Raw genomic sequence first — 23,648 nt, 5'->3', positions numbered from 1 at the left:
ACACAAGAATGACGTCCGGCTAATAAATTCGGAAGCCAACCCCCTCGCCGAACACTGCGAGTGCGCCGACCACCCAATAGCCTTCGAGGTTGTGAGCATTTCGGCTGTGGAGCCAAACCTGTTCAAGAGGCGACATGTGGAGTCATGGCACATCCGGCTCACAAAGGCGGTGATGAACAGAACTCCACGAACGCTCCCCTCTGCGTACGTTAGTGGACTCCGCCACGTGCTAACAAAGCGAGAGCGAAGGCAACACCCCGCTGCTGCTGGCACACTTTAGTCACCCCTGAAGAAGGGACCTAGTTGGTCCCGAAACGTTGGGCAAACTTAAAATATTGGTTGGCATCAGTTTTTCTCTCAACTATATTAGCATGTGCTGGGTAGTTGGCCATGGTGTCATGACAAAAGGTCAATGTCATTTGTTGGAAGGGGCCTCCACAGACGGCCATTCGCTGCTTCGTTCTGCAGTTGTATCTTCGAAGATTTCGCATGAGATTCTGTATCATTGTTTTGTTCATGATGTGTTCGGTGGGCATCGAGCTGTGACTTGTGAGATGTTTTGGCGTTAGGTCAGCGGCTGGAGCTTGCTGGAGGAGCAGAAAAGAAAATCAGTTCACGTCTCACTGCTCAGTGATTCACTGGAGAGGCAAAACAGCAGAGGCTAGGTAGGAAAGAGGTAGAGGCGGGCCTCTGTCCCTGTGCTGTGGAGGGTGGGTATTTGTGTGTTGGGAGAGAGGTTTTGAGGGGTGAAAAGGGGGAGCTGGAGAGACTGTGCAGGGTCACTACGGCTCAGGAGCCCACTCCCCACAGCACGGGAACAAAGTTCCTTTCCTTTCCTGTCTAGTTTCTGCTGAACTGCCAGAAAGTTGTCCCCAAGTATAGTAGTGCATGCTATGTTACTGGTTTTGGCACCTTTGGCTCTAAATGGTCCCTGCTAGCCATTACTACACCATCCAGTTCATCATTGCAGTGCACGTCCACTTTGCTCCATGGATTATGCTATGCAGGCTCTGCCTTGTCTGTGTTCTACCCACAATGTATTCCCCCACTAGATCAGTCACATCCTGCCATGTCTTGTGCCTGCAAACAAAATTGTTGCACTATTAAATCATTTGCCATACTATTCATTTTTATGGTATTTCTGTTCCCTTCATTCTGCAGGAGTACATCGCACGACAGGGTGCCGTGAACGCCATGCACTTCCACCCGTCAGGCGAGTACCTGGTGACCGGAGCCGACGACGATGTCACACGTGTCTTGGACTTGCTCAGGGGAAGGCTGCTCTACACACTCCTCAACCACACGGTGAGTCAACTACACATGGTGGCCGCTTCGCGCCAGGGGAGGGTGCAATACCCTTATAAAAAAGGTCTACAGACAGTCTATAGACTTCTTATTGACGCTACTGACTTCCTATAGATACTGCTTTTTATCTATTCATAGTCTATAGACTCAAATCTATTAAAAGTGTATGGCCATAAATCTATAGTGTCTATGGCATTTGTACTTTATAGAGAGGTCTATAGACACTCTATAGACTAAAACTTTTTTGTAAGGATATGGCCGCTAGTCTTTGTAGTGTTTGTTCATTCTTCAAAGCTGCCGGGACGTCGATTTATTCCTTTATTTGCGATGCAAGACGCGACTTGATTTATCACGATTGATCGCATCCATGCGGAGCCGATTCTACGTTGTTCTAGAACGTTCTAGTAACTTTGCACGCTTTATTCCAAAAGTTTGCTATCAGCTTTAAATTGAGCGCTGCCGAGAGCGCCGGGCATTCTGTTCGACGACTGCGGAGCACACCTGTTGCTACGCCACCGCAGACTCATTCAGTCCTTTGTGGGTACATTTCGTGTGTATGGTTACAAGGCAGAGTTTGTTTATGTAGTGAATAGTGCAGGGGTGGAAGTGCTGCGCCAATTGTGCCGTGCTGTGCCAATTTGATCTCCTGCGCCAAGCTGCGCCTAAACGGCAATTTATGCCCATTGCAAGTATACAGAGCCAAATTTAGCTGAGTGTTATTGTCGGCTGGGCAATACTGGGCGCTCGCTACGAAACGGACGCAACCGCATTCGCATCGACAGTTTCGTTAGCTTGTGCTTGTCGGCGCGGCTGTCACAAATGGCTTGTACAAGAATGAGCAAAAATAAGTACTTTTAACTATTATCTGGTAATATAACTTCATCGCGGCCGGTATTGTGAACTTACCTCAATAGCAAGCTGTATTGATTGTGCAGAAAACGAGATACCAGGTTCACTCGCATATTTTGTGCACTTTTTTCAGTAATTAAGGGCTCCAAATAGAGATGCGGAGATTTTGCGAACACGTCCTTAAAAAAACTTCATGAACGTCATAATGCACATATATGTCCTACATTGTCGCGCATACGTCGACTCCCACTCGCACCTCTCGCTGGTCAAAAAAAAAAATTCCATATACAGGTCGACGCAACCCCCATCACCGCGCGATGGTATGACGCCGCGTGCTCAGCTCTAAGCAATAAACACGCAGCGATAAAATCGCAGAGCCAGTGAAGATAAACGGCGCTAAAACTGCGTCTTCGCGATAGGCCCGGCTGACTAGCGGCAAACCGAACCGCCAGCGGTTCAGTTGTTTAGAATTTTGGACACCTTGCCCTGGAATGCAGCCGCCGGCGCGAGTGGGCCGGGTAAACGGCGCGCGAATATAATTTCGTTTACCGGAGCTAATTTAACAAACGAATTACGAACTCCTTACACGTGGAGCTGTGAGGGAATGGGCAGCGGGCTTTCTACCTGTCGTGCTCGCACCTCGCACGCAGCAGTTATGAAATTGCTTTGACTTGGCCTGGCCAGTTACGTGGTTACGTTGTTGAGGATGTGCGGGGTCGCAGCGGAGCACAAGAGAGAGACGACCAGCGTGGCAGGCTTCTAGTTCCGGACTGCCCGTGCCGGGCGTGCGCGCCCAGCACGCGCTGTTCATCTTTATTTTCCTCTAGCGCGGGAACGCCGATCTCAGCGCCAGCGCCGCCGGGCGCTACAGGGCCCCCCGCCTAGACGGAACGTCGGAATGTGCGCACGGTAAAAGAAAAGAGAGTAGAAGTGTCCAGTAAGTTCATGTCAGGAGCCGGGAAGAGCTGTCGGGTGGAGTGCGCGGGCTCAGGTGGACGAGCCTGGCTGCTGCGCAATGGGCGAATGATGCAGGGTGTCCAGCTGACAATGGACATCGGGGCAGGTGAGGCCATGATTGGGCCGGCACCGACTGTAGTGCTGCCCGCTGGCACAAGTGTCATCAGTGTCGGAACGTTGCAGCAGATGCCAATGGGAATCTGACGCGCCGAGTACACGATCACAAGCACAGGAGCGGGCGAAACAGCTCCATGGACTGAATGCAGCTGTGCTGCGACAACAGCAGCTGTAACAGTATTTGGCACAGGTGTGACTGTTGACACAACGGTGAGAGCCGTGACGATGGTGGAGGAAGTTGCGGGGCTCATTGTCAGGTGCTTGGGTGAAGCGGGATCGACAGTCTGGAGCGGTTGGCCAGGGATGATGCGCGTGTGAGCATGGTCGGCTGTAGGTGGCTGCAAAAAGATTGTTGCAGTGACAGGCCGTGCAGCTGAGACTGCTACATCAGACGGCTGGCGGACAGCAAGAGACACAGCTGGTGGATGGACAGTTGCCGCACTACTCGGTGTGGGTAACTTGATCATTCGGTGCTGAAGGTTGCTCAAGTCAGGCACCAAAACAGGCGCTTGCTGCGACAGTGTCGAGTTGCCAGGGGCAGACGCCGAGAAGTGGGTGACAGTACCGAGGGTTTGGAGCGTGGCCCTTTGGGCAGGCGGTGTGGCTGCCTGGGTAGTGGAATAGGTATCTGACAGATGCTGGGGTGGCGGCTTCAACCTCACAGCAGAGGCCTGCAGAGCTGTTGACGGTAGTGACGAGGTAGGTGGAGATGCCGGAAGCCTCGGCACGGCTGCTGCCGCAGAGTTGTCCTTGGCTGCAGGAGGCTCTGGCGACAATGCCACTGAAGCGCAAGGAGGCAGAGCTAGAGACGCGGGTCGGATAGTAGTGGGAGCAGGGCGCGAGGCGGAGCTCGTGCGGATCCCACCTGGTGTGGCGTCAAGAGAGACAACCAGGCTGGAGACGCTGGACGGGAGTGGCGGCGATGCGGCGAGGGGCTGCTGAGGCGGGCCGGGTTCTGATGAAGGCTGCGTGGGAGCGAGCGAGGCCGGTGCAGGGCCAGAGGCTGGCGGCGGCGAAAACGGGTCCGCTGCGTCGTAGAGCGGCGGCGGAACGTAGTAGGCGCCGAAGTACGCCAAGACGGCCGCACGCAGCTCATCGTATGGCCGGCCGCCGAAAGCAGAGTAGGTGAGCCGACGCAGGAGGTCGGCCGGGAGGATGTCACAAAGGACTTCGTGTTTGAACGGCTGGATGGTGATGCCGTTCAGGTACATCGCAGCCTCCAGTTGGGCGAACCACCCGCCGACGCCTGCAGGCCGGAACGCCGGGAGCGGCGGGTCGAAACTTGGGTGCTGCCAGTACGCCATGCTGGAACGCCGCTGCGATAGAAGGCACGGTTCGCCAGGTCACCACTGTTGAGGGATGTGAGAGAGACGACCAGCGTGGCAGGCTTCTAGTTCCGGACTGCCCGTGCCGGGCGTGCGCGCCCAGCACGCGCTGTTCATCTTTATTTTCCTCTAGCGCGGGAACGCCGATCTCAGCGCCAGCGCCGCCGGGCGCTACAACGTCTTCACAGTGGTAGAGTGTACTGGCTAACAGTGGTGCGGCTGGCGTCCCCTCGCTGCTCGCACCTTTCACAGCCATACACGGCAACGCGTTCGCGCCGTTCTTCCACAGCCTGCCTTGCGTGCGCCCGTGTGTACGCTGGTGCATTTTTTTTCATATATGTTTGGGTAATAAATTGTGGGTGCGCAATTAAGCGAGGGCGCAAGTTATGCGAGTAAATAGGATAAGTTGGCCCCCTCGTTGGTTTGGCTGCGCAATTTTTCGAATTTTAAAATCCATCGGTTGGCGGGTATTGATTCATTTTGTTTTTGGTTCTGACATAGTATATTCGAGATTCTGCTGCACTGTTTTGACGGTTTGGTTGTGGCTATTAAAAAGTTATGCAGAACGAACTGAAAGGCTTTAGTTTCCTAAGCAAGTCCTGTCGCTCTAATTTATTTATTTATTTATTTATTTCATAATACTGCAGGCCACTGCTTGGCCCAAGCAGGAGTGAACATACAATGTTACATAACCAAAAGAATAAAGTTATTCAATATTAGCAGCACACGGAAACCAAAAGAATAAAACGAAAAGAATAAACTTATACAATGTTAGCAGCGCACGGATACCAAAAGAATAAAACCAAACGAATAAACTTATACAATATCAGCAGCACACGGATACAAAACATACATATTATCATTATTAGCAGGTAAGTAGACAATTTAACGCATCAGAAAAATTTTGCGAGGAAAAAACAGATTCCGGTAACGAATTCCAATCTTGCACTGTTCTAGGGAAAAAACTGTATTTAAAACTATTAGTTTTGCCGAAAAGGGGAGTAAGTGAATGTTCACGAACGTTTCGAGTCCTTCTTACTAGAGGACGCTTAATGCACTCCGGAAGCTTCAGTTTATTTTTACCTGTTAAACTATTAAACAAGAATACCAATCTATTAATCTTTCGGCGGACTTCTAGTGTAGGAATGTTATTTGACATCATTAACTGCGATGGAGAGTCTTCCCTTTTGTATTTTCTGTATATAAACCTAACCGCTTTCCTATTTACTTTTTCAAGGACCATTATGTCCTTTTTCGTGTACGGGTCCCAAACGACTGAAGCATATTCAAGTAAAGACCGCACACAAGTTTCGTAGGCCAATTTTTTCAGGTGTGCTGGGGCAGTTTTTAGCTTTCTTCGTAAAACCCATAGCTTTCTTAATGCGGCTGTAGAAATATTAGTAATGTGTGACGACCATTTTAACTTATTGTCGAGTGTTACACCTAAATATTTATATTTCTCAACTTCCAAAATCCTATTACCGCGAAAAAGGTAAGGCAGCAAACTTGGAGACTTTTTTTCTAGTTATACGTAAGACAACAGTTTTTTCACTATTAAATTCCATAGCCCATTTAAGACACCATTCTTCAATGGCAGAAACTGCTTTTTGTACAGAGCTGCGGTCATATTCGGATGAAATTTGTTTAAACACAACACAGTCGTCTGCGAATAACTTAACAGAAACATCTTCAGGTACAACCGCAACTAAATCATTGACATATATTAAAAACAACAATGGCCCAAGCACACTTCCCTGGGGGACTCCTGATTGAACACTAACAACACTTGAAGCGATCTTATTAATTTCCACATATTGCCGTCTGTCTGTAAGGTATGCTTGAACCCACCGAATGATAAAAAAAGGCACACCCATACATTCCATCTTACAGAGAAGTTTGCCATGTGGCACCTTATCAAAGGCCTTGCTAAAATCAAAGAAAACCACGTCCGTTTGCCCGGACATATCAAGCACACGCGCAAAGTCGTGCACAGCCAGAACAGTCTGAGTAACTGTAGATAAACCCTGCCTAAACCCGTGTTGACAATCGGACAGAAGATTATGATCGATCAGGAACTTTCGCAGGTAGCCGGCTACAATGTGCTCCAACACCTTACACTGCATGTTATGGAAACGGGCCGATAATTTGAAACTGACAGTCGATCACCTTTTTTATACACAGGAACCACACGTGCTATTTTCCAATCTGAAGGAAGTTTTCCGCATGCTAATGATAGTTTAAAAATGTCTGTTAGGCAACCTGATATTTGTTCTGCGTATCGCCTCAAAAATACATTCGGAAGACCATCGGGTCCAGCGGATTTTTTAGTGTCCAGTTTCAAGAGCATCGCCAGGACACCCTCACGAGCCACTTCAATGCCCTCCTCTGGTGCAGCCGCTGTTTTTATTTCATATTCATCTAATTCTGAAAACACCTCGTAGAAATACTGATTAAAATTCTCAGCTATTTCGGCAGCGTCCGTGATAATCGTGTCGCTAACTTTTATTTTGGTAAGTGCATCTTTGGGTTTACTCAAGTGCCGCCAAAATTTCTGTGGATCAGACTTGAGAAACTCTGCTAAAGTGTGCGAAAATATTTAGTCCTGGCGCTGCTCACTTTTAATAACAGGTCATGTTTGATGTCTTTAAACAGCGGCGTTGACGTCCCATGCTTTTTACGATATCTCTTAAGTCTACGCTTAATATGTATAATTTCACGAGTAATCCATGGATGTTTCCGCTTTTTAAATGTTTTTCTGTCTGGAACGTAATCTTTAATACAATGCCTAAGCACATCAGCGAACCGTTGCCAAGAGCTTTCCACATCACATGTAATCACAAGATTTTCTTCAATATACTCAATAATCGCCACATCGTCAGCTCGACTAAATTCCTTAACTGTAGCAATATCGAGCGTGTGTGTTTTTGACTTTTCAACTTTTTAGGAAAAAAAAACTAACTTATGATCAGATATACCGGGTTTAATTGTAACCGTTCCTTCTCTAAATCTTTCGCTAATGAACAGCAGGTCAAGAATTGATGTTTCGCGAGTGCATTCAGTAACTATTTGATCAAGACCAAGAGCAAGCATAACATCAAGGATAATATCGCTCGTTTGCGATAATCCAAAAGACAAATTGTTCCAATTTAGTAAAGGCAAATTAAAGTCACCCGTTACAATCACATTCTTGTTTCGTAACAACAACAATCGATCATACAATTTACTCAAGAAGCTTTCATCAGCATCTGGAGCACAATAAACCGCACACAAATGAAACGCTGTTTCCTTCACTTTGATTTTTAAAAAAAGGCTTTCATGCTCAGCAATCTGGGTTTCGACGTCAACATCGACACAGGATTTAACAACAGCAACACCACCCCCTCTAGATCCTCGGTCCCGCCGATATAACCGATAACCTGGTGGGACGATGTCATCGTCACTGATTTGCTCGTGTAGCCAGGTTTCAGTTATGACGCACACGTGCGGATCCAAAGAGAGCAAACATTCTTCCAGTTTTTCTGTTTTGTTTACAACGCTTCTTGCATTGAGAGAAACTAACCGCACATCGGACGTATCTGTCCATTAACTTTCAGATAAAGATGTGGTGTTGCGTTCTATCAATGTCCTAGAGTTTAGAACAGCATCCCATTCATAGAACCGCCCATCAACCTTCAAACTTGTCATAAATCAAGGAAACCTTACTTCCAGCCTTTTTTTCAAGTTTTGCACTTTGCCAAAGATGCTTGCGTTTGCACAACGTTTCCACGCAGTAGTCATTATCGATTCTAATGTTTTCTCCTTTTAGTTTAGACACATTGCTCCAGACTGCTTGCTTTTCCCTATAGTCCTGAAAGTACATTATGACAGGGCGATTAGAAGAACTTTTCCCCATTCTATGAATTCGAGCTACAGATGAACACTGCACTCCCTTGTTTAGCGGAGAAAACATCATCGATAAGAGCCGCCGCGGTGGCTCAGTGGCTATGGTGCTCGGCTGCTGGCCCAAAAGACGCGGGTTCGATCCCGGCCGCGGCGGCTAGAATTTCTTTGGAGGAGAAATTCTAGAGGCCCGTGTGCTGTGCGATGTCAGTGCACGTTAAAGAACCCCAGGTGGTCGAAATTTCTGGAGCCCTTCACTACGGCGTCTCTCATAGCCTTAGTCACTTTGGGACGTTAAACCCCACAAAACCAACCAAAAACAACATCATCGATAACTTTCCTGCGCAAATCCGACTCTGATTCAATAGGATCATCCTGTATGCCAAAAACAATCAAATTTGATCTCCGACTTCTATCTTCTAGATCTTCAAGCCTGGCTTGATGCCGTGTAAGTGCATCCTGCACACCATTCAAAGCTGTGCTTATATTTTCAATGTCATCTGTTTTCATCCGCAGCTCTTTTACGTTTGCCTCTATGTTACTTAAGCGATCACCAAAGTTGCCCAGTGCTCTTTCTGTAGCCTCTAAATGAAGCCTAATGTCTTTCTGCCCCTCAATGAGTGTCTGAATCATTTCATCAACTGTTGGACCTGGATTCATCTCTATATCTCCACAAATAAGCAGCATACATGAGCAATAGCAGCTATAGGCACAGTTCAGACACGTGCGTGGGCACATCAAGAGAACAAGAAACCAATCGTCAGATCGTATGGTGCAAACATAACTAACCTGTACCAGGAAAAGACATAGCATTTTGAGCACCTTGCTTGCAGCGCTTTCGCCGCGCCCACTGAAGACGGACGGGTGTGGTGCCGAATTTATAGGGCCAAGGGTCGATGACGTCACGGTCGACAACGTCCGATATCCATGCACCTGTGGCGTCCCCACGGCGACGGTGCTGCCCGATGTGTTATCTTTGATGACCAATTCTTCTGTTGTGGCTTGATGAAGCTTGGCGATAGTCTGCGAAGGTGCATGCGTACTTGACAGCAGCAGGACCTGTACCAGGAAAAGACGTAGCATTTTGAGCACCTTGCTTGCAGCACTTTCGCCGCGCCCCCTCTCAGCACATTGTTCGTGACAGAATCAGGCGAACAGTGCAGGTCTTTTTTCCTTATAGCTCTCACTGGCATGATACAATTAAGTGGATTGAGGGGCACAAATTTTGGTATCAAACCTATTTGTACACTTGTTTCTGTGGTGAGCGAGCTGACACTTGTTGCTGGTTTTGTTTTTAAGGTTTAACGGCAATATCTTTGTATTCTATATGGCAGTAGCTAGTTCTAGTCCACTTTGCTTCTAGTCATTATATTTACTGCAAGCCAATTGCCATCTGTGATCCATTTTTCACTTGTTTTCTCTGATACATCCAGTAGTAAACCAGTCTGAAACAGTTTACCGTAATTGTCTTGGCTAATGCTTTACCACTAGTGTCATAGTCACATATGTGGTGTTTTTGGAGTGAAGTGCTCTGGGTTTGTTTAATACAAATAAAACTATCCCCATTATGTTTTGTTTTTCTGAACTGAAATTATTAATAGCCAATGTACTGCAACTACTGTTCGTAATAGCTGCCACATCTCTTTTTTTTATGAACCCTAGCAAAAATTCAGGGGGCACTTTGACTGTCTAAAGTACGTAGAGGCGGAAGCGTTTTCTGCACCACTTTGACTGCTTCTGTGGCACTGATGGGGTCACATATAATTGAGTACTAATTACTAAGTGATGAGAAACCATTTAATTAATGGTTAATTACTGATTAATGCTGGAATACTAATTAACTGCTAATTAATGACGCTTAAGCTTTGCCATTAGGAGTGGAACAGCGCTGCCAGGGAGTCGATGGAATGCTACCGATGCCTTGCCCTTTCAACGCAACGCTTTTTGAGGAAAGGAATTCTCTGTCATCTCGGTGGACACCTGAACCGCACCGTAGAGGAAGGGAGGAAGTGGGAGTGAAAGAAGAAAGAGAAAGAGGGCCGTAATGAAGAAAATGAAAATTGTATTTGAGGAAAGGAAATTACACAGTAACTGTCTCACATATCTCGGGAGGCAGGGAGGCACTTCAGGGAGGCACTTCACAAAATTCAGGGAGGCACTTTTTTGACCTAAAATGTGGTCACTGATGTGTGGTTAAGATGTTAAGCTTCGCCTCTAAGAGTGGAACAAGACAGCGTCTTTCAACGCTGCCGGGGAGTCCATAGAACGCCATCGCCCATTCGGTTCTACGCCTCGCTCGTCGGTAAATTGATTTTTGAGGAAAGGAAATGTATCTGTGTCTCATATCTCGGTGGACACCTAAACCCCGCCGGAAGGGAAGGGAGGAGGATGGCAGTGAGCGAAGACACCGTATTCACTAGACGCGCCTTTGTTCATTCCAAACCATCGAGCTGGCGTGGCGGAGTGGATAGCATGCTCGTCTCGCACTCCGAAGACCGGGGTTCGATTCCCGAGCTCGACCAATTTCCTACTCGGTTTTATTTATTTATATGGCCTGACTAGAAATGTTAATTAGGCTAATTGGGTAATTAAGCAATTAACTAAGCTCAGTCCCACTTACTTGGAGCATCACTATTCGATCCCTTCAATTGGTTGCATGGTTACTAGCCAAAGTATAATTGGCCCCGTTTGAAATTCGCGCACTGTGACGTCACGACCATTTCGACCAACTGAAAAGCGTGACATTTCTGTCGACAACTGCTGCTTACAACGATGAGACATTAAAGGCTTCCGCCTTAATATCTTCAGACCAATTGCTGTCCTTTTAATTAATTCGGGCCTGTGGGATCCGTGATCATTTTCTATGTAGTTTTTGGACTAGTTGCAAACAAAATTGCTCTCAGTTGCATTTAAATGTCGCCAGTCTGCTCCAAAAGTGCTCCGAAATAGCCTAAAAAGTGCTCCAAACCTGATCCAAAGTAGGGATTTTGCTGCTCCAAAGCTGCTCCAAAATAACACTTTTGGTGCTCCCGTGCCTTCTCCAAAAAGCTGGAGCCTGCTTCCACCCCGGATAGTGAATGTATGGAATCTTTCCACTTCAATGAAATTGGCATCCTTTTCCAGCTTAGTCTTCAACGTGTTCAGACATGACTACTCGATAATTACGGCAACTTATTAGAAATTCTAGCTTATAGGCTGCTGGATCTCTATGCAGGCTGCACTGCTGGGACGATCAGGAAACCAAACTGAAGTTTGGCTGCATGACTAAGGCTCTTCTGCTTTTTAAAAGGAGCGACAGCTAGATGGGCTCTCTCTCGGGGGTTCCATGAAGCAGCGCTAGTAGACAACTTGCCTATCTCTGCCATGTTTTCTGCGGACGATTGAAAGGGCACTCAGTGAGCTCATTTCATGTGCTGCTATGCTGGGGTTCGTGCACCTTTTAGTCTCTTACTCAGAAGTTTATCCTTCGAGCTTTTGCATGGCAAGCATGCAGTTTATTTTATTATTTATTTTCAGTACACCCTGCAGCACCAAAGCTTTATAGCAGGGGAGTGGGTACAATGTTAAAGTGACGAGCAGTTGAATAAAATCACATGAGATAAAGAACAAAGGGGGAGTGAGGGTTGACAAAGGAGCAATGTAGACAGATAAATTAAACAAATAATATACAACCAAAGAAGCAGCAGTGCATTTGTTCAACTAATATTTGAAAGAACAGTTAAATCACAAATCATTGAATAGCCATAAAAATACATCACGATGAGCACTCGCAGCTCCAATTGGCAGCTTGTTCCGGTGAGAAATAGTATGTATAGGATACCACATCGGCTGAAGAAGCAGCTATCGCACTGATATCCAAGAATAGCAAGGAAACGATTATGTCCGACTCATACGTAGCGGTACGTAGTTATATTAGGGGCCGTGTGGGCGTTCCATGTTGGAACATTTTCGAAACGTCCAATCCCCAGAATGTCCCAATGGTCTGGACACTAGGGCACCTCTCAACGACGGCCAATGGGGTGGCCAACACAGCTGCTCAAGCTGCCCTCCTCCAAGCATCTGGCACGCAGCCTCTCTCTGACACCATTAACGATGCCTCACCTTTACTAAGCTACGCTGAAACTAAAGATTACGATAAGATTATTACAAGGAAATATTTTCTAGCTCACAAAAGCCTTAGCGAATTTGAAGAACACATCATCCGGCGGCTACAAACTGTCCAATCCCTACTTTATGAGCTAATGGTATCAAGACATATGCGATTCATTCTGCCCCTTCTGTGGAGCACCTGGCACACTATTTCACACAGTTTGGGAATGTCAAGAAAACCCAGAGCTGGGCAGCAATCTTGATCCAACATGTCGCTGTCCTCTCGACCAGAATTCATTAGGACTTGGGAGAGTATAGAGCACACTTCAAAAATATTCACTGCCGCGAAAAAAAAAAGGCAGCCAGAATGTCGTCAGAACTAAATAAGTTCAAAAGAAAATTTGAATTTCCAACACTTTGCACATAAGCACTTAATTTTTGGCGCAAAAAAAATCACCGCTTAAGTCAGAATGGCACCTTTTAAATGTGCATAAGGTTTCGCTTTTTGGCGTTGCAAAGAGCACTTTTTGTGGTTTCTATGCAGAAATCACCTCTGGCTGCCCTGATGATGTCCCTTCTGCGACGCCGTATTTTCAAGTCTCGTCGGGACTGGAAGAAAGACTGCATTATTACAGCCGGCTCCTCGAGTGGGAAAGGCTGAAAAAGCAGTAAGTAAAGTATAAAATAACTAGTTTTTTTGTGCATGTCAAGGGATGACACATCGCATCGGCATGTACTGAATCCGCTTGTCTCAAGGGTAAGGGAGGAGACATTCAGTGCTCCTTGACCGCTGCTAAAGTGGTGTATTGAGCTCCCACTCACAGACCGACATTCGACAAATAAAGGCTATAACTGGACACGCTAAATTTGCATGATGGCCTTTTGTGATTAGTAGTAGGTGCAAAGTCGCGTGGACAACCTCAGCACACGATACATATAGATCCCATATTAAAATTAAATTTCTGGTGGCCGATTTTTTTTCTATTGTTTGAGCAGACAATGGCATGATATATATTAATATCTCAGGAACTAATTGGCCTAGAAATGAACACATTGCATATTTGAAATCAGCAGAAAAAACTGAATAAGTTTGTGCAGTTTCATTGCATTTGGTCTGTAAATAAAAAATGTTTCAAGACCCATGTCCCCCCTTAATGTGCACTGACATCGCACAGTAAACGGCCCTGCAGAATTTCGCCTCCATCGAAATTCAACCGTCGCGGCCGGGATCGAACCCGCATGTTTCATGTCAGCAGCTGAGCGCCGTAACCACTGAGCCACTGCGGTGGTTCAAAAGTTGTTTTTTAGGGGTAAAGTATGGCTTTTGTGGTCTAGTGTCACCATTGTTGGCAGACACTAGAAAGCTGATGTATTGTCTTGGGTAGTGTGCTGGGTAACTAATTTGCACGTTTGTTCGAATACACACGTGCACGTGTGTTCGAATAGTGTTCTAATTGCTTTTTCATTCTCTTATTGCTTTTTCTCGTTTTTAATACCGTCTTGGTTTTTGTGTTCTTATGTCTTGGCAGTGTGGGACGCGGCCATGGGGAATCGTTCCCTGAATGAAGAAGTGGGGACCATTCTCCGGTCCATTCTTACAAGTGAGAAGTTGGGAATTCTTTTGCGCCGGCTCGACGGTAAGCGTCCACACGAGGTTTTTGCACTGAAGTAAAATTGAGCCGTTTGTGTCTTTCTGAGCAGTCACTGTCGGGGACCGTTCGATTCGTGGCGTCGCGGTGATTTCGAAAATTTTGTTCAGCTTACTTGACACGCTGGCGTGCGCTCTTGCAGAGGCTTGAAAGTTCTGAATTGAATGCGTCGTTGAATGACGGCGCAAAAGACGCCGACTTGAGACGCGCTCGCGTACGGTCCTTCTGACTGCGGCCAATGTCAAGTTTTCACGTACTGCATACGACATATCTTATTTGTCAAAACCTTTTCGGGGAGTTTTTTTTTTTTCATTTTATTTCCTCTTTGCTTGCTTATCTGCAGTTGGCGGATAGGGCGAGTTTAGTCTTGGTCATGCAGTGGTTCATTGTGGCAGGCTGTTGATATCAGTACAGGAAGTGATTTCTTTTTTTGTTGCTGCCTGGGCTCTGTGGATTGTGTATCTGAAGGCGAAAAAGATACATAATATACAGCGTAAACGAAAGCTTGCAGTGTTCTGTGTGCCTTTGCGGCTTTCATACTTCTTTTATCAGTTCGTGGAAGCTAATAGGGGCCTGTTGGCTTGCATATAGTGTACTGCTTGGCTTGAAGCCAGCCTGTCTTGCTTTCCGGTCAGTATACTAGTCAAGTGCTATTCAGCACTGGTGTGGTCACACCTAGACTACTCGTAGTTGCCCATTTTGGTGGCTAGGTTGCTGTGACATTTGGCTGTTAATCCCAGGATCACAGAATCGAATTCCGGCTGCTGCGGCTGCGTTTTGATAGAGGTGAAGTGCAAAAATATCCTGTTGCGTGCGTTGCCAGCGCAATAAATATCCCCCACATAACCTATATTAATCCAGATTCCTCCACCACGGCTTCATTGCCCACGTGTTGCTTCGGAGCGTTATATGCATACCTGCCAACTCTTCCGAATTTCCCGTGAAATGTACGAATTTCGACCAGTCTTACGATTTTACGAATATTACTTGAAATTTTACGAAAAATATATTATTTGTGAAAAAAAATGTGACAATGTATTAAAACTACACTCTGGTACCGTGCGCCGCCACGAGAGGCAATACGTGTTTGTTTGCCCTCGCGCGATCATCATCACCATCAGCAGCTGGAACGTTGTAGTGACTTTTATCGTCTACTATTGGGGCCGCGAATCCATATCCAAAACTCGGTAGCACCTCCGCTAAGCCTTTGCCAACCTGTTGCCTTTGTGCGCGCGGGCAGTGCTGTTTGGACTTCTTGTGTTGGCCTCGCCTTTCGTGCCATCAGCTACCGCGTCCGACAGTGCGACTCCCGTGTTTTCTGTAGCGGCGTAGCATTACAATGGCGGGCTCAAAGCCGCGAGAGTACTTTCAAGTGTTTTTGAAGTGGTTCACATTGGAATTTCCGTGCTTCGTGCCGTCGAAGAAAGGTGAGAAGTTTGGATTTTGCACCACGTGTGCGTGTGACGTGAACATTTCACATGGTGGCAAGTCTGACATTAAGGTCCACATCGCTTCGAAAAAGCACCAGGGATAAGTGCGAGCCGCGGACAGCCAGCCAAGCCTGACAAGTTTTGTACGCAGCGACAGCAACCTCGGTGTGATTCGCGCAGAATGCCTCTTCACGGCGTTTTTAGTAGAGCACAACATCCCGCTGAGTGTAAGCGATCATGCTGGACCGCTTTTCGGGAAGATGTTCCCGAGGTGCGAAGAAGCCAAACGCTACGCCTGTGGACGAACAAAGACAACTGCAATTTTTCGGGAAATGGCCGCCAGCACGGAGACTCCTTTGCTGGATGCCTTAAAAGAACAGTTATTTTTGATCGCTGTGGATGGCAGTAACAATAGAGATACACAGCTTTACCCTATTGTTGCGATATATTTCGTTAAAGAGACTAGGAGAATTGAAAGCCGCCTTTTTGCCTCTGGACAATCCAAGGGGAAGCGAGCGGCCACAAGATTGGAAAGCTGATTCTGGCCGAGATCAAGTCCCGGAATTTGCCTCTTGAAAACCTACTGGCTCTGTCTTCGGAGAGTGCCAATGTCATGGTCGGCAAAAAAACAGCGTCTCTACAGTATTGAGAGAGGCTCAACCAGCTTTGATTGGGGTTGGTTGCCCGTGCCATCTCATCAACTTGGCCGCCCAAAAAGGAGCTTCATGTCTTCCTGTAAAGGTTGATGAGGCTTTGAGTGATATTTTTTTTTATCTGGAGAAAAGCTTGAAAAGGAAAGATCGACTTAAAGAGTTCCAAAAGATGCATGATGTCTAGGTCAGGAAGGTTTTGAATAGGGGTGTGCGAATATTCGAAATTTTTGAATATAATTCGAATATATTTATAGTATTCGTATTTGATTCGAAATGTAAGTATTCGTGTTTCGAATATTCGATCCGCCGCGAATATTCCTACCCAGCCGAATATTCTATTGCGAGCACCGGCGTTCATTTCGGTCCGCAAGTCCTATCAAAAGAGACAGCAATATAGCGGCGCTCAGAGGAATGCGTAACGTTGGGCCATGCAGTTGCTGACTATGCTGGTGAGCTTCTTTGTGGCTATGCCTGCGAAGCTAGTATAGTCAGAGCTCTGCACGAAATACCTCTCAATACGTGCCAGTTCAGTGCCAAGTGAGAGGGCATTTTTGTGGCTGGAGAAGTCTCTTCAGCTAGAAGGGAACTAGCTACTTCTGCCTGACCGTGTGGAGCAGCCGGTTTTCCTTCACGACAACCTTTTATGTTCATCCCAGCAACGCGCTTTTGTACTTATGGCAAGCTAGCCTTAATCAATGCTGTGTACTAGCCATCTTCTCTGATATTTCCACTCTTCTATGAATAATGTTCGAGACTTTGATACTTTTTGTGCAGCCACACACATCTTTTGTGTTCATTTCATCACTGATAGTTGAACTGTGATGTTCTTGGGTGCTCAAATGTTTTGTAGTGGTTAAATGCATCTGTCCTTGATTATTCGATATTCGATTTGATATTCGGAAACAAGTATTCGTGTTCGATTCGTATTCAAAAAATTTGATATTCGCACACCCCTAGTTTTGAAGCATTTGCAGACACGTTGGCTGTCTTTGGGGAAGTGTTTGAAAAGGCTGCTCGACCAGTGGAAACCACTTCTTAGCTTTTTTTTTTTATCAGAAACAAAGCAGTGCAACAAGCAGAGCTTGTTTTTAGAGCCTTACCAGATTCCAAAGACTTTTTCACAAACCCCCAAGAACTCTGCACCAACACCAAAGTCTGCTGCACACCTTCCCAAGACTGCTGCAGACCTCGGAAAGAAACACGCCGACGGTGATGGACTCTCTCTAAAGAGAAAAGGAGCTCACTCTGGACCTCAAGCAAAGAAACTGAAACTTCATGCCGAGGAATCTGGAGAAGCCACCCACCTGACCCGTGAAGAGCGCCTGTTTCTTTTTTTGTCATCGGAGCTAAGCAGGGCATGCAGTCTTTTTCTCCAAACTGTAATACCACTTTTTGAGAAGACAAACTGCCTTCTTCAGGCACAGGCTCGTCAGATTCATGTACTGAGGGCCCTCTTAAACCACCTTTTCGAGGACCTCCTGACTAGATTTGTGCGCCCAGGTGTTCTCAAGGGATGTCATTCATTGCTGGCAGTTGCCTATGGAGCTGAGGAGAACCAAAAAGATGATGAAGACATAGTCATTGGCAGCACAACCTACTCTGTAGTTGAGACGCTGAGCACAAATGAGAGAGAGCAGTTCTTCTCTGCCGTACGTCTCTACTTCACAGTAGCATGTGATTATATTCACCACAAGTTTCCTCTAGAAGACGCCAACCTCAAAATGGTTGAAGTTGCTCAAGTGCAGAGTCTAGAAACTGCTTCATTCAGCAGCGTACGTCATTTTATTATGACGTTCCCTGCTATTCTGCCCCAGCAGAGTGGCGAATCAAGAGAAGAGGCAGTCGACGGACTTGAAGTGGAGTTTGCCAACTTGCAGGCATACAAGGTTCCAGCAGACATATTGAATGAGCCAAGGTGCGACGTGCAGTGGTCACAATTGGGAAATGTTAAAGATATCGACGGATCGCTCAGATTTAGCAGAATTTCAGTGGTTATGCTGGGCATCCTCTCCATTCCCCACAGCAATGCTGAATGCGAGAGGATATTCAGCACTGTCAACAAAACTCCAACGGAGTTTCGCTCATCTGTCTGTGAGAAAACACTCGAAAGCCTGCAGATGGTGAAAGGGCACCAGAGTGGAACATGCTTTGAGCAAACTTACACAGAGAAGTTTCTCAAGCAGGCAAAGTCTGCAACAGCAAAATCATTGCAAAAATAAATTGTAATCCAATGGGCCGATGGAGTTTTCGCTCATTACTCTCTCTCCAAAACACTGATTTCACTTGCGGATGTGAAATGTGAGTAAGCTTGCCCCAAAAGCTAAATCGTAGAAACTTCAAAAAAAAAAACGTGCTGCACCCCCCCCCCCTCCGCCGCCGCTGCCGCGACGGTTTTACGAATTTCCACATGGTCAGGTTGGCAGGTATGCCGTTAAGACTGAGACCACTATCTCCACACTCTCTAAGGGTGGGAGGAAGCATAAGGGTGAAAAGAGGTGACATTGGCGAAGATGCGTTCAATGAAGGCGGAGGTTTTAGGACTCTAACCATGCTTGCAGACATCATTTCATACAGTTTTTAGTGGTGGCCCCAATGATTATACATCGGGATTGGAAGGTATTTAGACGCGAGATATACAAGTATCTAAGTGTACGCACAAATCGTGGGGTAACTGACTGTGATGCCGGCGAGAAAAATTAATGAAAATATAAGAAATGCCTTCTCATGAATGAAAGGTGCTCCCGGATACAATAAACAGTAATTGATTCGAGCATTCTTAAAACATGGAGTTGTTTTGGGCACGGTGTTGGCAGGTGTTAGTAGCTAAGATCCGGCAGACATCCTGTGCTTGTTATTTAGCAGAGGGAAGTGCAAGGTTGCTCCAGGCGCCAGTTGCAGTAGGAGTAGTGAAAGGAATAAGGGTTGGATAAGAATGCAGGGCGGGAGGGGGTGGATTTTCGGAAGCATGCAAAGTGACCAGGATCACTTGGTGTGGAAAGCATCTGAACCAGAGTGGGGACAATAGTGAGGTACAATTCATTTCAGGTGCCTAACCTCTGTTATAGCTTGACTACTTGGAGGAGAAGAATCTAGCCCCTCGCTAAATTTTAAAAAGAAAAAAGTTAGGAAATGCAGGGAGAGTGGACTTGGGAGAGTATAGAGCACACTTCAGAAATATTCACTGCCGCGAAAAAAAAAGGCAGCTTGAATGACGTCGGAACTCCATAAGTTAATCCAAATAAAATTTGAATTTCCACCACTTTGCAGATAAGCACTTCATTTGGGGCGCAAAAAATCGCCGCTTAAAGTCAGAATGACACCTCGTCGGGACTGGAAGAAAGACGGCGTTACTACAGCCAGCTCCTCGAGCGGGAAAGGCTGAAAAGGCAGTAAGTAAAGTATAAAATAATGAGTTCTTTGTGCATGTCAAGGGATGACACATCGCATCGGCATGTACTGAATCCGCTTGTCTCAAGGGTAAGGGAGGATCAATTCAGTGCTCCTTGACCGCTGCTAAAGTGGTGTATTGAGCTCCCACTCACAGACCGACACTCTACGAATAAAGGCTATAACTGGACACGCTAAATTTGCATGATGCCCTTTTGTGGTTAGTAGTAGGTGCGAAGTCGCGTGGAAAACCTCAGCACATGATACTTATATATATAATATCTCCATGCAGGGCAAATGTAGAGTACGTCTGAATTATTCTTTGGGGAAATGAAATGAAGCTTTCTTGTCGAGAGGAAAAGTGGAGGGAAGTCACTCATTTGTCAGTGAAAGCCGGATCAAGTTTACCGACGCATTATTTGCTCTAAATTTGTGTCATAACTTATTTTCCTAGTTTCGTGGTTTTACTCCGTTTGTTTCTTATGTAGGAGGTGTTGGAAAACCTTTTTTCTTCCCCACAGCTCCCATTTAAAATTCAGAGGGTCTGTGGACGGCGTCTACGTACGGAGCGTAGGTTAGATATAACGAACAGCTATTGGAGCCATCTCCCGGATGCAGATCTTCCCGCATCATTGAGCGAAATACTTCTGGCATCTGATCTCTCATCGCCTAATGGCGCCAAAATTTGAACACAGATGACGTAAAACAATGAGAGAACAGTGAAAATAGGCCAGCCGGCCACGTGATGAGTAAGTGACATATGCGACTGACACTTAGGCCCGCCAATCAGATGCAGCGGCAGTGGGGGAGGGGGCAGTTGAAAGGCTCTGAAACACCTTCCCTCTTAATTTGGCGAGCCCTTCCCGGCGAATCTTTCATGCTCACATCCTACTCCGTCACCCACACCTGCGTATACAAGTTGATAGGTGGCTATTGGTTACATTCTTTCAGACCTTAGGCAGCTACCATGGCCGCGGCCAGTAAGCCGCATAGCTCCGGCGGCTCGGGAAGCTCCGCACCGCTAGGCGGCGTGCAAAAAAGTGAGAAAATGAGAGGGAAAGGCGCGAACACGCTGAAATTCAAATTCTGACGACAGATAACTGAGCTTCCACAAAGTGCATTAAAAAAAAATCTTACTGGACAATATTCCTAACGCGGCGTGCTTTAGCATCCCATGCATACCGCCGCTTTATTAGGGCGCCATTTCAGAGCTCCTTTAAGCGCTGGGGACGATATGGTGTTGATGCGGTGCCTTGTGATTCTCTGGTATCGCAGGCATTGCTGAATGTAACAAAGTGCGCTTGCACAGGATTGAGTAGTCTTGATTACTGGTGCTTTTCTGGTTATAGCAAGCAGTGGAGGAGTTCTTTTGGGAATTTCAAGAGATGCGAAAAACGCGAGGACAACAAGGAATGCAGAATGACAAAATGGCAGCGCAAAACGAAAGGACTGCGCAGCTCCACGCGTATCGTTCTGCGTTTCTCATCCTCGGCTTGCTACTGTTGATGATTGTTTCGTGTTGTTTAAGCATCTAAACCTCGCCAGGTTTTACCTGATCGTAAGGAAGTTTTTGCCGGCCTGTTTTTACCGCCTCAGTTCTTTGTTAAATGTCAGACATCACACCGTATAAAAGACACCAGGGGAGTGCGTGCGAAGATGCAGCGTAGCACCGCCAGGAATCTGTTTTTGTGGTTCTGTCTGTCCACTTCGGCAACAGGCCGCAATATGCACGGTTGTGAGGTCTCTCCAGGCGGCACACTAGCGATGCGGCTGGGACGGGCGACACGCTTCGCTTGCAGCGTGGCGACTGCGGTTTCGCTGCAAATGCTCTCCGCCAATAATCGCTCCAGCCGAGCGCAGCTTCTGTTTTAAGTTTAGCATCATGTTTCTACTACCTATGAGATGAGGGGCCGCGTCCGTTTCCTTGTTGTCCGCCGCAACGCTCAATTTAAACAAAATAATCTACCCTCATGAAAATTAACATAAATTCTGTCTAGTGAAAGGCCTGAGCACAGCGAAGACAGCGATTTGATACTTTGCGTGTAGAATGCCCAGTGCCTATGCTTTGCTATAATTTCGTGAAAACATTTTCGGTACAAATTCTCCGTTTAGGCACCACTCTGATGGTGGCCAAAGCTGTGTTATGCATTAGAAGTGGGGTGCATTTGCGGCAATTTGCGGTAGAGTCGCTATGAAAATGTTTCGCATTCCTGGACTCCTGGAGGTATTGCAAGCACTACGCATGCTTTCTATGGTAAGATTGAAACACTGTTCTGGAATCGGGGAAGGTTTTAGCCCTCCCATGCCCAGCTTTCCTGGACATGTACTACTTGCGCCATCTGTCGGCAGTGGTGGCGACACGGCGCATAACTGAATGGGAAGGGGTACAAAAAAATCGTAAAACTTGAAAAAAAGCACCTACAAGAAATGACCCAGGGATTTGTGTAGTATACAATTAGATGCGGAATGTGTCAAAGTGCTGTTCTGTGCTGTTAATACACGAGGTTCCCAGTGCGTTTGAATACTGTACGATGCTGCCTAGCGGTGGGGGCCGCATTTTGCCCATTTCTCAGACTCTAAAATTGTATAGCGCCGCAACACAGATAGATATAGAAAATGACCCCCATTTTTGGGAGAGGCACATAACTGGACTCCCGGGACAGTGGACACCTTACTCGTGCTTTAAGTTATCAGCGTGTGGCTTGGAGTCGAAATTTCTGTCTAGTGTAACGCGAAAACATTTAATAGTGTACTTAATTTTGGGGAGGTGTGTTCGGAGCTCAAAATATATGAGTAAAAGTCTTTTGTTGGCTGCATATGTGCCCTCATACAGCTAACTTTAATGAATGTTCAAGGTGAGCACCACTTTTGTGCATAATACGATAATCTTTTGATTGGTATCGTAATGAATTGCAGCTGGATGTGGCCCTCCATTTTCACTACATTTTTTAATGATAGAACTTTGGTGTGGGGTGAACTAATATTTGGAATTTCAAGTGCATATAAAATATGTGTGTTGCATGGTTGAAACTCATTTGAATGAATTTATATTTGAGAACCTACATCTTTCCATATTCCATATTGATATTTCCATCTCCATATTTCTATCTATAGCGCTTTCGTCACGTGGGTGTAAAGTGGTGTTCCGGCCGACGACACTGGAAGAGTTGCTGGTGAGGTCACAAGTTCATTTTTAGAAGCACTAGAAATGCTTTTTCAATTTATTTCATCATGAAACTGCACATAAAACACCACCAAACAACTGTTAGGTCTATAGTGAAAGCATGCGTTGGCACATAACGTATGCATGCATAATTGCAGCAGCATCCAAAACAGGATTGAACAATGGTGTAATCAGTCGGAATGATAGAAAACTTGTGTCAATGCAGGAATGATATAATTTGATTACAACGCGTTGGCTCCAGGGAGGCACCTCAACTTATTTAACTAATCTTTGAAAGATGGAACCTCTTTATGGATAACATGTTGAAATCAGACTTCTGTCGGCAAGGTTTTCCATATTTTGAACCATGGTACTGTAAGAGTGATTGGCCATGCGTGTTTCCGTTAACTGCTAAATTGACCTTTTTTTTTGTGTCATATTTAGTGTTGTGGTTAGAAATCACAAGCACGCCGAACCATAATGAGTGATTATTACAAATTTCCGGATCGTTTGAAATGGAGACAATCAGTTAAGAGGATTACGTGAACAAAAGTATTTTTACCCTGAAAAATAAATCACTGTTCGAAAGCAATAGACCTGATGAGGGCATTATTCACACCTCTAATTTTTCCAGTCGAGCAGTTGGGTCCTAATTGGTTTTAGATGTGCAAAGCCATGGTTTGCAATGGTATGCGGTATGGGAATGAAAGAGAGAGAAGCAAATCGTTTTTAATACAGGAAGATGAAAACGCCTTCAGCTTTGAGACCATAGCCTGCTAGTGCCAGCTTAGGGCTTAAGTTATCAGCGTGTGATTCGGAGTGAAAATTTCTGTCTAGTGTAACGC

At 46.1% G+C, this 23,648-nt stretch overlaps 1 protein-coding gene across 2 annotated transcripts in view; it reads left to right on the top strand.

Moving 5' to 3' along the window:
- Positions 1 to 23,648, top strand: part of LOC149357499 (uncharacterized) — a 76,453-nt gene that overhangs the window by 19,143 nt on the left and 33,662 nt on the right. For both annotated transcript variants that reach the window (XM_089584770.1, XM_089584769.1), the window contains exon 3: positions 1,162 to 1,305. The gene's annotated coding sequence lies outside the window, so the exon portion shown is untranslated. The remainder of the gene's footprint in view (positions 1 to 1,161; positions 1,306 to 23,648) is intronic.

Source organism: Amblyomma mixtum, chromosome 3 (assembly GCF_055824585.1).
Source record: "Amblyomma mixtum isolate Tamu chromosome 3, ASM5582458v1, whole genome shotgun sequence".
In the NCBI taxonomy this organism is placed as follows: Eukaryota; Metazoa; Arthropoda; class Arachnida; order Ixodida; family Ixodidae; genus Amblyomma; species Amblyomma mixtum.
This window is presented reverse-complemented; position numbering and strand designations above follow the sequence as displayed.